The following is a 14,220-nucleotide window of genomic DNA, read 5'->3' on the forward strand; positions in this document are numbered from 1 at the left end:
TATAGTTTGGTCAATGCTCTCAGAAGAATGAGTCTCCAATCCCGCTGGCTGGAGTCAGGAGCAAACAAGAAATCAGCCAAGTTACCCCTACTGCTCACTAACAGTAAGGCTCCTCAGATAATAAGAATCACTGACAAGGCCCACTCCCAATCTGTCCTAACCGACCAAGATCATCCTCAAGGTCAACCCACACATTCAATCCCCTCCCAATTCACACCAGCCCCTGATTGCAGAAGCACCCAGACAGAGGTCTGTGGCTCAAGTCACTGGCAGGACAATGCGTAACATCAGTTGCAGATGGAAAAACCCACCTCCTAGCTGGGAGAGGTGGTACAGGCCTCTAACCTCAGCACCTGGTTTGTGAGGCAGAGGCAGGAGGATCTTTGAGACCAGCCTGGTTCAGGACAGCCAGGGCTGTTACAGAAAGAAACTCTGTCATGGAAGAAAACACACACACACACACACACACACACACACACACACACACACAAATAACAACAACAAAAACCCACCTCCTTTGCACTTGGTTCAACTGAGCCAATTTTCTCACTTTCACTTAAAGATTTCCTAGCAATAATTTCACATACCCCAGAAATCCCTAACTCTTGCCCCAAAAGACCCATTTAAGATCAGATTCAAGAAATTCACTTCAGAGGGCAGATGGCTTTTTAAGACCCTGATGAGATTCCCTTTCTCCCAGAAAAGGAGACATAGTCCTTTCCATCTCCAAGTGGAGTGGCCTTGCAACAGCCTCAGTACCAAACCAGTGGGAATCAGAAGGGGTGGGCGGTAGGAAGGTAGTCAACTGTCTGGCATGTCTCAAGCCTCCTTTCTCTGGATGCCTCAGACCTGACCTGAGGGGGGGGGGGTGCAGTTATAAAAACCACAGCAGCTCTTCTCGGGAGGCAGGGAAGGTAGGATTCCTCTGGAGAAGCATGTAAAACACACACATACACACGCACACATACACACACACACCACATTAATCCTCTTGTTGACAGGCCTATATGGTAGGAAGGGAGAATGGCTCACCCAAAAGGCAGATAAAGCTTCAGGTATTTCACTAAGGGTCCTGCGTTGGGTTAAAACAACACAATACAATTCTTGATGTGCGACGGAGCCAATCTGCCAGTTCATGCACTCTGTCTGCTCCCGTTTTGGCATGCATCTTTATCCTTGCAAAAGCAAGAAGCTCGAGGAATCAGGAGTGAAAGAAAGGCAGAAAACACCCAAAGGAGGAAATTTATAAAAACAAGGACTTTAACAAATCGGCAACCAGGGTAACTTTAGAGGGCACAGAACTTTTTAGAAACACTCCTGTCACCGCTACCTTGGTGGCTTATCCTCAGTCCTCACTACCCTGCTCCTTGACCCGAAGGATGAAAAACAGGATAGGAAGAAGGGGGGAACCTCTACGTCACTGCCTCTGAAGCCTTAACACAACGTTGCTGTCTGTCAACTGACTTGCCTTCCCAGAGTCCCTGGTTCCTGTGTCTGTTAACCGTCATTTGCCACATACAAAAAAATAAAAATAAAAACCAAAACAGTCCTCTAACATCTGATTGTCAATTCCTGAGAACCGTCTGGCAATCAACTTTTAAGTCATACAGAAAATAAATCTGACAGTTGTTGATTTGATAGTTTTGCTCCTTAATCTGGATTTGAAAGCAGCGCCAAGGACCCAAGATTTCTGCCTGCGCCTCTCCCTCCGGGCAGTTTGAGGAAATCTTAGCTTCCGTGTGTCTGTTTCTCAGTTTCAGTGGCTTCATAATGCAGGCCACTGTGCTCAGGACAGAACCAGTACCTTTAGGACCTCACTGCGCCTCGCTCTTGCAGAGGAATTCCCTGGCTTGGATTCCATTAAATCGGGCTGCTCAGTTTCCTGACCACAGTCCTTTAACTCTGGGAGAAAGGACTGGGGAGTCACAGCTATGCTGTGATTTCTAACAATAACCATTACAACCAAATTCTCAGACCAGAGCATGTGGACAACACGACGAAGTTTGAGATAATGGAATCTGCCTTCCTGTTGTGTTTGGATGGTACCGCCCCCATACTGGTTAATTACAACAGCCTTGGGAACCCGAGTAGGCCAACAGGCCCAAACAGTACAGAAATAGGCCAGCCTAACAGCAAGCAACCATTTTAATCACAAATGAAAGCATAAACCACAGCACATACTGTACTGCTTGAGGTTGCTACAGCAAGCATCAGGTGCATTACTCTTGCAGGGCTGGCCAGCCGGGAGGCGGGGCTTAGACAAGCTTCCTGAGACCAGACTCCCTATGGCCTCCTCGCAGGAAAGACTCATGGCCTTAGGTTGGGAAGCAAGCTAGGAACTCTGCCAGGCACCAGGGCAGACAGCAAGCAGGAACAGCAATTCCACACATTTTGAGAAAACACTGCTTAGTCACTTAAATATTTACTTTTAAAGACAAAACTTTTGCAACTCCCCAGGAAAACTAAGTTTCCCAGGAAAGAGTCTGCTTTGGGCTCAAGCTTTCCCAAGTCCTCACACTATCACCCCCAAAGCCTCAAGAGACACTAAAAGAAACAGTTCCCACATACACGTACACGTGTACGTACACACACACACCAGGAATAAGGACCCAGTCCCTGGGCACCACAAGTAACCAAATCTTTACCTTTAGTTCCTTTAAGAACCAGTCAAACCTCCATCAGCAGGGTCAGACTGCTCATTTCCATCACTCTGCATTCACAGACTTACTCTAGTGAACCCACCCTCTTTGGGTTGCCCAAAGTGGGCCAAGCCAGTCCTGGGAAATAGTGAGAGCCACCACTTTAAGACCTAATGGTGAAGGCTGAAATCTCACTTATTTTAGCTCCTTGACACTAGGAAGTCCAACTGGCACTAAGTTTACATGGCAGTTAAATCCAGTCCCAAAACAGCAAGAAAGCACTTTGCTATCCAGCCAGGATGAGCCAAACAGGAGGCCGCCTGGCAGCGCCGTCTGACTTGGGCCCTGCCTTTCCATCCTTCCTCAGCATTCCCTCGTGCTAAGAAACCAAAATTAATGTTTCAGGTGGTTGGCGGGTGCAGCTCATTGTTTTTGCTGTTTTCAGACTCCTTGTCAATCAAAACAGTTTTCAGATGCGGAGAACAGGATTCCATCCCAGAGAAAGTATCCTACTGGGTGGGGGTGCGGAGGGAGACAACTGACCCATGCCATAGAGACAGAAGGCCTGCAAGGCACTTGATTCCTGGCCATTCCAAAAGGACCTGCTTTCAACGTGTACAAGTGCTTGCTTCTGCCACCGACCCCGTGTTGTTAAATAACACTCGTGTAATTAAATAAAAGGCCGAGTGTGACCCCCAGCCCATTCTGAGAGCCACTTTACATGTCTTCTGAAAGCCATACTGGAAATCAAATGCAGACAATCTCTTTTGTCCTGTGACTTAGGAAAGAAAGCGGGGGGGGGGGGGGGTAGCTGTGTGCTCTTGGCCTTCATGGCTGCACACTCTCTGTAAGGGGGGCCTTCCAAAACCCCTCAAAACTAGATGAACGTAATTACAGGTGTGCAAACACCCAGGCATTCGCCTCTCTCCAAAGACCTCATTCTTGAAATCCTTAAATAATGAAGATTCTTGGTCTCCAGACCCCTCATAGCCCACCTCTGTTCCCCGTTCCCTATGTCTGCAATTTAGAATCTCAGGCTGCCGGTGGACGCTGTGATAACAAGAAACAGGCTCCCAGTTCCCTGCAGCAGCCTGTTACCTCGGAGGGTCTCTGCTTTCCTACGTAATGCGGTCTGGGCCACTGCACTCCAGTCCAGCCCAATGGAACTCGTGATTTTTAGGGTTTCCCTTGAAATCTATCCAGAAACCACAGTCATTAAAAGAACATGAAGGTTTGACACCTCCTGAATTTAGGAATGAGGGGACTCCAGGGGCCAACTCTACAAACTTGCACCTGCTGCTTGATGGCAAAGAAACAGTTACCCCCAGCTAGGGTGAGCTTCAAATTAGACTCTATTTATTTAGTGACTCGTCTCCGAGGATCTCAAGGCATTAAATGAAGTGAGATGAAGATGACGTGTAACTTTCTCACTATCTCTCTTCGGAGGCTTAAGTCTGTTTGCCTTGTTGTGCCTTGGTGCGTTCCGCCAAGCAGGCCCTACTTGGCCACAGCCTGAAGAAGAGGCCTTCCCTGGGTTCCAGATGGGAAGTCTATACTCTCTGTGGTTATATGGCAATGGCTTCAAGCGAGTTGTCAAAGGCTGCTAAATGACATAAATGCAAAAGGTGGAGGTGCCCCCCTGGATTCACCTGGTTATGGGTTGCCTTTAAAGCAGTTAGCGGTAGCGTACCCCTGTATCAGGTTGTTCAAACTTCCTTTGAGTGTGCCACGTATGGGCCATGGGCTTTCCCCTGAAGGCAGGAGTCCCACCATCATTACATAGATATGTACCAGACAGAAAGGGGCTGTTTTCCAGGGGGGGGGGGGCATGTTACTCTCTAAACCTACAAAATGATTTTTGGGTAGGCATTTTTTTTTCTTGTTGCTAGCCTAACTTGGACATCTTTCCTCTTTAACTGGGTAAAAATCTTACCTCTTCCTTCGTTACCCACCCCCCGAAGAAATGCTGCACAGGCTCTGGCAGAAGAACAAACTGAAATTAGAGGGCGGCCAAGATGATCTCCATAGGTCCCCTCCAGCTCTATACTGATTCTCTCTTTAATTACTCCCCAAACAGGCGCATTCTTCACATTGCTGCAAACTGACCAGTGATTTCTAACTCTCTCCCTCTCTCTGGCTGAAGGGGTGTGTTTTAGACGAAAGGACCCAAAGTTCTCAGTAGCACCAGTACCCCAAGTATTAGGAAGGCATGAACAAACCCAAAAGCAGAAGGAGGAGGAAGAGGTCAGAGAGGAAAGCGAGAGAGGATAAAAGAAGGAACGTACTCCCATGCCCACCGGGCTCTAGTCACTCTCCCCAGGTAGGTTCCCACTGGAGTCTAGGAGTTCAAGTGCATCCAGCCTGCCCTTCCCCCACATGCCCCAAGAGAATGGGAAGTTCAGCCAAGACTCGCAGCACCTGCCTCCAGCGCTAGGCCGGCTGCGAGCCGCGCGGCGGGGGAGGGAGGCTGCACTCACCTGGCACACAAAGCCTCCGTACACCTCGGGAGGAAGGAGGCACTCGGAGGTCCGGGGGCCACCACTCCGGCCTGCGCGACAACAACGGGAGATTCCAGCGGCAGCGGAGCCCCGAACTTACCCACCCCAGGCGGCATTCTCCCCACCTCCCGCTGCCCCCCGGGCTCGGCGGTGGCGCAGGCTAGGAGCGAGGGGCCTGGCGGCAGGGGCGGGGCGCGCATGGTGGCGGCCCGGGCTGGCGATCTTCGGGCTGCCCGGGGAGGGAGGTCCCCCAGGCGCGGCGGGGATTCACCCACGGGGCGCGGCGCTGCGTCCCGGTCCCCGTCCCGGCCTGCCCGCCTCTCTCCTCCTCCTCCTGCGCCGCCCGCCCGCCCGCCCGGAATCGCTTTATGTAAATGAAGCTCAACTCGCAGTTTGCAGCGCGCACCGCCCGAGGAAGGGGGGCGGGCGGGGCGGGGGGCCTTCGGGGATCCACATTACACAGCAACAAAGCGGAAGGTTAATTTGAAACTCACAGCCCCGCAGCCTCTCGGCTCCCCGGGCAAAGCCTGACATCTACAGTCGCGCTGGGCGCAGGCCGGACTGCTCACAGTGGCCGCGCCCGCGCGGACCTGGGGACCTAACACACGGAGCAGGGCCGGGTCTACTGGGCCTTGGCTCTCAACACCGGCCGTGGAGGCAGGCTGGGCCGCACTCGCCTGGGGACAGGAGTCTTGGCTGCCCTGGCCTACACCAACCCGGGAACCGGCCCGGCAGGAACAAAGCCGCGTCCCCGCGAGGCACTGACCGCACCGTTCATCAAAAGTCAAAGGCCGGCCTGGAAGGAACCGATGCGCCTCAACCACCAAAAAAAAAAAAAAAAAAAAAAAAAAAAAAAAAAAAAGAAGAAGAAGAAGAAGAGAAGCAGTTGGGGCCTCCGAACCCTGATCCATCAGTCTCTGGGCCCTGTCCACGTCAGAGCCAGGCCACTCTAACAGGGGACGTTAGCCAATGTGGACAGGAATTTATTTGAAACACACACCCATCCTATTAACTGCTTCACAGAGAACTTCTGTTTTTCAGCTGCAGAAACTTGCGAAAACATCCCCCACTCTCCATTGAGAGTTTAGGGACAGTTTTTGAGGAGAGGGGAGAAAAGGAGAAGAGAAGAAGAAATGACTAGAAAAAAGACAAGCAGTTTGTAGCGACCCGATTTAAGGAAGGAGACCTCCCTTAAAAAGCCTCATGGCTTTTCAGAGAGGGCAAGAAAGGTGCCCGTCTCAGGGAGGTCCTACCACCAGGATCAAACCGAACAGGGCCACCTCAGCTGGTCAAAGCAACTGCTGGGAACTTCGAGGTTCCCCTAGATTCACCTTTTACATTCTATTATGTAAAGGCGGGCCCCTTGAAATCTCACCGGAAGTCTCCAGTCCTCTCAGGCAGCATTTCCACCCTCCTCCTAAATCTAGTCTTCATTCTCAACACAGAAAGACACCTGCTTTTTCTCTTTCTGAAAACCAGCCACCCAGGCTGCCCCTGCAGCCGCGAGTCTTTTCCTACTGCACAATAATGAACCATGCAAGTGTTAGAAATATAATAAGCTCACCAGGCGAAGAGCAGAATGTATGGAATCGTATTTGCATTAAGCACGCGTTAACAGGGAGGAAAGGGGGATGCTTGGTTGGTGAAAACTACCGTGTCTCTGGGTAGAAAGCATTTTTTTGTACAATAGAATTCAGGTTCAAATCAATGTAATACCTAACCTGTTGGGTGCAGACTAACGCCTCCCCCCCCCCCCCCCCCGTCTATATTTTAGTACAAAAAAGAGATTGCAATTTCCCCCCCTAAGCCAGGGCCTTGGAAGAAAGGAACTGCCTCTAGGGAATCAAGTCGATTAGGGACAAAGAAGGGCAGAGGCCAAATTTAGTCAAACTTTGAGTGGGGGGTAGAGGGGGCGCCTGCAGAGAACAGAAAGGAGGGTGGAGGATGGATGGTTCTGTGAACCAGAGTATGGCCACTGTGGGGCTGTTCCAGACTGCCTGACCTCGGGCTCGAGAACAGGTGGTGTTTTCAAAACACACGGTTATTTATATTAGCCACATGAGTCAGGAACACCTTAAAGAAAACCAATTAATAATTTAATTGAAAAAGTGAGTATGAATAATACATGAAGATGATGATGCTAGCAGCAAGGCAAGCAAGGTGGCCCCTCCACTCAGAGATGCCCCCTGGAAATCTCTTTGGGAAAACAAGAGGCTCCAGACCCTTACTCCTCACCTGGAAGCAACCCCATGGGCCTAGCTGATGAAGTAAAGACAACAGGAAAATGTTTCTACTCCTGGAAAATGGAATTCTGCAGCTTTCTCTTGAGTTTTATTCATGGGACCACCTCAGAATCTAATCTGGTGAGTATGGAGGGGGGAGGCGTAGGATACACATAAATGAAACTAGAGAAACCACAAGACAAGATCTAAAGCCATCTGAGCCGCTGAAGAGGGGCTGGCAGAGGGGCTCTGCCCTGATTCTACCAGTGTCCCAGGCCCTGGTGACAGGCCTTCTACACCTAAGGGGCCCGACAAGCAACAAGGAGAGTGGCCCCCTGGTCCTTTTCCTTTATCTTAATCCTGCAGTAGCTACATGCATGTGAGGCCTACTCAAGCCTGTCTTTGTTCCAGACAAACACTTCACAGGTAAAGCCATGGGCAGGTGGCCTTCAGCCTGTAGACCATGGTGAATATGATGGGCTGCAGAAAAGCTGGGGTGCTACCTCGGGGACAACTCATTGTCATCCAGAACCAAAATACGACCTCTTCAGAGGGAATTTGCAAACTACACTCTGGCATATGGACCCATCGGTTTCTCAGAAATCCATGTTGCAAATTCTGTACCCAAGCTCAGGACAGGGCAGCTGCCTGATGTTAAAGCCATGCCTACCCAGCACTGACAGCCTGATGCTCTCGGGCTGCATCCTGAACGCAATCACAAATGGAGCCACCCTCAGAAAAGGCTGTCCTTCACCAGTCCTCACAGTTAGTTCTCTGTCCCCAGGCCTGTCCCATCTAGAGAGCCCAATTGGCAGCAGTCAAAGGATAAATATTTCAAAATAAACCAGGGAACTGCTAACCTTTCATTTCTCCTCCCCTTACCCAATCCTGCCCACTACTGCTTAGCTGGCTGATAAATTGCAATTCTCCAACCCAGCCAAACCTGCTCCCTGCCACCCCCAGACTCACACGCTAATGCTCTGTCCTTTCACTTCGGCCAAGCTGAATATGATCCCTGGCTGAAGATTCAGGAGAGGTCAGCATTCCAGCCCCTCCTTCAGAGCACAGCTGGGTTTACGTAGATATGTGCAATTCTTCCGGATCATTCTATGTCTAATAAATGATATACCCACATTGATTTTAAAACTTGTGCTTAAATGATCTTGAGGCTTTAACCTGGGATGGAGGACAGAGACACATACACACATGTCCCCCAGTTACATACAAATGCATTTGGAACTGAATTTTGCTCCATGGTCTGAGCTCACCCCACCAATAAGAGGAGGCAGTTTTATTTAGGAGCCAGGTACCTGCTGGGGGCCCAAGGCCTCCTGGGGATGATACAGAATACAGACCAACCTCCAGACAGCACAGCTCAGAAAGGGTGGCCCGCCAGGAGGGCCTACTCAGACGTTTTGTTTCATATTTCTCTGACAGGAACCTCAAGGCCTTCAAGTATCACTGCAGTGCTAATTCCATAGATTACTTTTTACCCCACCATAGATGTAATGTTACCTAGTTTATTTACCTACACTTCTCAACCCATTTGTATCTTTCTCCCGTATCATCTAAGCGAGAAAGATACAAATGAGTCATCTGCCTTTAAATCTGTGATTCAAAAGAGTTTCCCCAAAATAATTTTAAGTGGCAAAGCCCAAGTCTCAAGGAAGTAAAATTACAGAAGTTGCCTTAAAACCATCCTAAATGTTAGGCAAATAGGTCACCACGGTCTCTTTTTCTTTCTTTCTTTTTTGGAAACAAAAATATTTTTTTTTTTTTTTTCTGAAAGGGCAAAGAGAATTTGCCATGCAAGACTTTTATACCCAGGGGAATTTTTACATTTGCTTTTCTAAACCTTGAAAATGAGAATTTTAATGACGAGGCAGACAGACGCTTAAAGGCAACATCACAGTCCAGGGCCTACATGCTAAGGAGAGAGGGGCGCTTTGTTTGGGCCAAGGGGGGAAAAAAGAGGTGGACTTCCCATTCTGTCCCTGAGCCATCCCCCAGCCGTCTGATGCATCCCTTCACAGAGGCCAGCAAGCCACGGAATTCTTGGAGGGGACTGAGGTCGGGGTAGAAGAAAGGAAACAGGAAACAGGAGAGGAAAAGAAAAGGGACAGGGGATATTGTCTGTTTATATAAATCCTACCAAAAAAAAAAAAAAAAAAAAAACCCTCAGCCCAGTAGCAATTTCACCATGCACACCAAGCAGTTTCCACTCGAGTTTAAACACTGCGTTCTGTGAGACTTTCAACCGTCCATCTCAGATGGTGTTTCTTTTTAATGAGTAATTTCACGTAATTTCTATTCTCTCCTAGTCAATGGTCACTTTTAAGTAGTGGACAGGATACCAGAAGATAAACAAAAGATGACCCTTTCACGCTTTACCCCGAGGAATGCTAGAATCCCATTTTTTTTTCCATCTTTTCAGTGCACTTCATTTTGTTGGAAATCTGTGCTAATCTGACTTCACAGTCGTCCCCCCCCACCCTAACCCCCAGCTGAAATTTCACATATTCTCCAAGCCAGCCAGTGTTTTAGAATGTGGGTTTCTATTGAGGCTGCTCCAATCGCCAGTGAGGCCTACGGTGAAATGTGCTTCATGCTGTTCCGTTTGTCTCTCTGCGGACAAATAGAAACTGTGAAATTTAAAGAATGGATAAAAAAAAATCTAAAACAAAGAGGTTAAAAAAATAGGACAAATGTTTTTGCTTTTGTGTCTCCCTGCAGCAATTGTTTGGGGAAGCCTGCATTGACAATAACCATGAGCAGGCCATCTAAAGACGATGCGCTCACAAGGGGACTCCTTGCCTGCTCCCTTTGGTCTGGGAGAAAAAGTACCTTAGCTCCGTTCTCCAGGAACAAAAGGCCGGGGCCATGGAAGGGGGGGAAAGGTTACTGGGCTTTCACAGGGAGCCAAGTGTCAAAGCTGGTTCATTTTTCACCCTTCTTAGTTAGGAAGCAGCTCAGGGAACTTCCTGGTGATGACTCCTTTCCCTTCTCTATTATTGCTAAACCTAAGAGGATAAAACAATAACATATATATACATATATATGTATATATGAGTGTATGTGTGTGCATACATACATACTTTAAAAAAAAAAAAAAAACTAAAACCCACCATCCCAGTAAAGGAAGGGCTCTGGGGCCTACATGAGCCTACTTCTCATCTTCCCTCTCCCCATCCTTTCTTTTCTTTTTGGAAGGGGGATCCAGTTGTAGACCGGATGAAAAGAGAGACAGTGACATGTTTAGTAACATCAGACTGGCCTTTATCATTTCAAAAAGATAGGGGCATTATGAGGTGAGGGCAGCAAGGAACAGGGGTAGGAGGTGCTGGGGGCCAGGCCTGAAAACAATTTCTTTTCTCACAGCATGATGTCAGATAATAATGCCAATTTCACATTCACAACTGAATCTAAATCTCAAAATCATCACTCAACGTTGCCAGTGGTTTTTTGTTTGTTTACTTGGGGGTTTAGGTTTTTTTTGTGTGTGTGTGTGTGTAAGTGTGTGTGTATGTTGTTTTATTTTGTTCTTTTTTTAGGGGCTGTCCTAGAGAACTGAACAGTAAGGATGTATTAACCCAGACAAGGTGTGGCAGGGGCCAGGGGAGGTGGTGCCACCAGGAAAGGAAGCTGGGATGAATCACTGCAGGCCGTGGAAATACTGGGGCAAATGGATGGAGGAGTGTTTAACCAGATTAACACGCTGGAAGTGTCTTCCCAGGCGGGCAAAAAACCTAGGCCAAAGCAAAGACATTCGACCCCCAAGCCAGACCTGACTGCTCAGAGAACACCACCCTCCCCCCTTCCCAAAGCAGGCCCAGGGCTCGGACCAAACAGCAAGGTCAGAGGGAGGGATGAGAAGGCCTTGTAAAGACGCACAATAAACACTCAAATATGAACGGAAATGACATCAGCCAAGTGAAGGACCTGTTTACTGCAGATCAAAACAAAACAAACTTCCAAACCTTTTGTGTACACAAGAGAACTCTATAAAAAGCCTTGCTAAATGTCACTAGGGTCTACACATCGGCATCCCAATAAGAAAACACATGACTGTTCCGGGGTGGGAAGGGGGAGGGAAAAGAAGAGGGAGGGAGGGTAGAGCAACCTCAGCTATGGCCAAGCCAGTTGCTAGTTACCCCCTCTGCCGAGCCTTAATATTTATTGGTGTTTATAATCTGAAAGCCGTGCTCTATGTTTCACTTAATACAAGGCCAGACAGCGTTGTCTAATGAGGCAGCATTACAATCAGCTTGTAATGCTGGATTTTTAATGCTGCCAAGGATTCTGTTACATAATATGAAAAACAGAAGCTGAGAGTGGGGTCACAGTGACAGGGACCTCCCTAGTGCCACTCGCCTGGCTCCCCTCGTCTCCGCCCACTACCACTTTCTGATTTGAAATCAACTCTCCATCCCCACACAGGAGGTCGATATGGAAACCAAGAGATTTTCTTGGAAAATTCACACTTTTCATTTTTTTTGTAGTCTCATATTCCAAGTTCTATGTCAAGAGTCTGAATTCTAGTTTATCTGGGGTAAGAGGTCTAAAATGAAAATTATTTCTTCTTGAAGGTGGGGGCAGGAGCTGAAGAGACAAAGAAGAGAGGGAAGAGGATGGCTTATGTTTAAGCAAATCAAGGCATTTAAAAAAATAAAAATAAAATCACAGAAGGAGAAAGAACTGGGGGGGGGGAGCTGGCCGCCCATATTCATAGCTGCTGTTCTCGGCTTACACTGGTGTAATTTAAAAGCATACATACAGCCGCGTTGCTTCTCCCTGTAATACCCCAAGACTGTAAATCTATAACCACTGCAATGATTTAGAGATTAAAAACATGATAACATATTGTGTAACTGCAGACCACAGAACCCTTGCCAACTCTCCTCCAAGATAAAGGGGGGGGAAATACAGAAAATGCGTTGCTTGCAGGGATCTTCCTAAACTCAGAAGATTTCAATGGAAGGACCCATACAGTAGACAACCTCAAAAGGGTGAGGGATTCTGTATGAAGCCAGAAAAGAGAGGGTAAAAGGGGAGCGGGAGGAGGGCTAGCTTTATGTGGGATTCTTTCCCTTGTACTAACAAATTACAACCTAAACATGCCTTTTCCTTTCTCTCCTCCTCCCGTTTTAATGGTTTGCTGTAACTGGAATGACTGGTCTTCTGCACTGTCTTGCATATTCAAAGGTGCTTTTGTAACAGCATCTGGAGACCCCACCTTATTTGCCTGCACTCAATGGGTTGGGTTTTTCTCCCTCCCCCTCCTCCCTGGGTTTTGTTTTGGATTCCGTATTGTAGGTTTTCTGGTGTCACTGGGAGCCCATCTATGCAGTAGAAGGCCCTGATGCCTTTAAGCTACTGAGCTAACACCTGAGAGGGAAGCACAATTTGTAACGTGGCAGGAGGAGCCTAAGACACACGACACACACACACACACACACACACACACACACACACACACAAGCACGCATGCACACACTAAAATCAAAGCAGCTGTAGGGGTTTTGGCCTCTGAGCAGCTGACCTGACCCCATTCTGTATATTCTTTTATTTCCCCATTGCAGGATTCCTGCACCTTGGGTCAGATTAGCACTCAATGTGACCCTGAGGAGGAAGGCAGTCACCAAGCCCTGAAAAACTGTTCCGTATTTAATGGGGGGGGTACAAATACGTTCAGAAACACCCCCCCCACACACACACACACACTATCTGTCGGGACAACCAGGCCATCAGACCAGCACCTGCCCAGCTTTCTCGGTCCATACCACTAAGACCCTAAACTCTCCCTGTGTCCCACTACATCTTCCTGCCTACAGCTCATACATACACCATACATACACATACACAAACACTCCTTTGGAGACTTTATGTTTAAAAAGCCCACAGATCTGAATCGCCTCCTCTCTGGACCAGAGCAGGGCAGTTTATTCAGAGAAATCAATAGGAAAGAGCATTTGCAAATATTTATATAAGCCCAGTGTGTTTCAGCATTAAGTAATTAAAAACTAAAACCCAGGGAGGGGGGAAGGGAGGAGACACACAGACAAGAGGAAGGCTGCTGGCCTCCACTGCTTTCCTGCCCACACCTCATCTCCCCAAACCACAATCCTTTCAAAAATGACTTCATGTACACTTTTTGCGAAATTCTGTTCCGAACCATTTTCAAGACTATTTCAAAATAATCTCCAAATATGGATTCACCTACCACCATTCAGGCTGACTGTAAGATAGCTGTCTTCTGTTCTCCTCCCCCCCCCCCCCCCGGCTCATACACACACACATACACACACACACCACACACGCGTGAGCGTGCCACTCTGGCTTTTGATATTGCTTCAATCTCCAATGTTTTACTCTTTTATATTCCTACCTCTACTTGTACTAGTTTAAAAAATCGAAGAGAACATCACAAGAAGAGGAAGGCTGAAGCAGTGATTCGATAACCCAATACCCACCCGGGAAGTCCTGGGCTGGTGCCTACTTCCCTCCAACTCAGGACGATACACTTTGGGGATTCAGCATTTGAAATCCTCACATGTAAACAAATACACATACACACACACACACACACACACACACACACACACATTCAGTAAAATAAAGGGGTTATAACATGAGCCACTATGGAGTGAATTTCCCTAATATTGTTCCGGAAACCTGAGTGGTAAATTCTGGTTATTCTGCCCTAAATCTGTTGGAAGAAACCACCCAAGACACTGGAGCACCCACACTGCAGGTATTGTAAAAATTTACAGTAAATGTAGGTACAACATTGCAGCACATTGCTCTATTGATTATTCACATTGATCAGTCTCTACCATTTCCCAAGCTTCTTTCCCAGGACCT

At 48.0% G+C, this 14,220-nt stretch overlaps 1 protein-coding gene across 2 annotated transcripts in view; it reads right to left on the minus strand.

Annotated features, from left to right (window-relative positions):
- Positions 1-5,346, minus strand: part of Zfhx3 (zinc finger homeobox 3) — a 237,178-nt gene extending 231,832 nt beyond the window's left edge. For both annotated transcript variants that reach the window (XM_038312670.2, XM_038312669.2), the window contains exon 1: positions 5,117-5,346. The gene's annotated coding sequence lies outside the window, so the exon portion shown is untranslated. The remainder of the gene's footprint in view (positions 1-5,116) is intronic.
- Between the last annotated feature and the right edge of the window lie 8,874 nt (positions 5,347-14,220).

This window comes from Arvicola amphibius, chromosome 15, assembly GCF_903992535.2.
Source record: "Arvicola amphibius chromosome 15, mArvAmp1.2, whole genome shotgun sequence".
NCBI lineage: Eukaryota > Metazoa > Chordata > Mammalia > Rodentia > Cricetidae > Arvicola > Arvicola amphibius.